Raw genomic sequence first — 1,571 nt, forward strand, 5'->3', positions numbered from 1 at the left:
TTTTCACCCCAAAACGCTAAAATAGTAAAAAGGGACTGTGAAAACTCACATTTGTTGTAGAGCTTCGCAAGAAAAAGAGATACGATCTGAATACCGCAGTAGTTCAACGATTCCCTATCAATAGGAATATCCAAAACCATCACTTATTGATTTATCACTACCTATGGGGTTTAATAAATCTTAAGTCCATAATTGTCTACTTATGTCCCATAATATTATCCATGGTCCAAATATACATAATGTCCATATGCTCATCAATGAATTAATTTATACCGGAATTGATGCTATAATCCAATAAAAGATCAAATTTTACAAAATCAACCAATCCCAAAATCTTGATCCTGGACAGAAACTTATGATACTTGAAGATGATCAAAATAAAGAGACTTCAAAAACGAGATAATTTCCCATCTTTTTACATGGGTTATAGCACTGAGTTATAGTCATCGTGACCAGATTTTATGTATTTTGGGCATGAAATGTGTTTCAAATAATTTATGCAATACAACTTATCACAACTGAAATGGCAGATTACACCATGTTAGTAAAACACTCATTAAAAGAGTTCTACTAAGTGTTCTGMAMAAMTTCAAGTTGGATTAAAAACCTAACACTTATACGAAACTTTTAAACTAAGAATCACTCATTTTAGATGAGTTGAGAGGAAGATATGACACCTTAAAGTCACATRCACACATYTGTCATTAGTTGACAGATTGCACACTTAACTTAAATAAATTGTTTCATGCCCCAAAATATCATGTTTTTGAGTGAAATTGGATTCAAATTAATCCTAATTCATAAAAGAACATTTTAGAAGAAGAATCATMCATTAAGAACAAGTAAGTAGAAAGCTATTAGCATTCAAAGTAAGAGTTACCTACTGGTGGTTTCACAGTTTGCACACCTATAGTGTTTTAGGTGTTTAGAGATCAAAACTCCATATTTTCATGTGATTACACTTGCATACAGAATATAACCCATATAGTTAACTCTCAAAAGAAGAATCATCTTTTTTCATCGAGGTTTGAAAGAGATATGGACATTGGAACATACATAAACAAATCTGTCGGATCAGACAGATTGCATGTTCACTTTGTTTTGAGTAGTTAAAACCTCAAATCACCCCCATATTGAATGAAATCCGTAGAATTTGAAAGGTAACTCATTAAACTAAGATCCAGAAGAAAAATCAATGAATTTGAATGATTATCTAGAGAGTTATGGCTGTTTAAAGTAGGGTTTACCTACTGAAAACTCTCAGATGCACATATATAATGTTTTGAGCATTTGGGGGGTCAAAACTCAATGTTTTTAAGTGAGACCAATTGGATTACAATCCCAACTCAATAAATAAACTTTTAGAACAAATCTCATAACATTTGGACATAACATTTACAAGATATAGACGATTTGTGCACATGCACATAATCTGTCAGCACTAAAATATAAGATTTTTAAGAAATAAGCTCACATAAAATCATGATTTTACCTATCTTTTTGAGTTCTAATGTTTGGGTCATAGATTACCACCATCATATAAACATTTTTACATGTTTTTGGTGTATAAT

Source organism: Cynara cardunculus, unplaced genomic scaffold, assembly GCF_001531365.2.
Source record: "Cynara cardunculus var. scolymus isolate 2C unplaced genomic scaffold, CcrdV1 Un_Scaffold_9423, whole genome shotgun sequence".
NCBI lineage: Eukaryota > Viridiplantae > Streptophyta > Magnoliopsida > Asterales > Asteraceae > Cynara > Cynara cardunculus.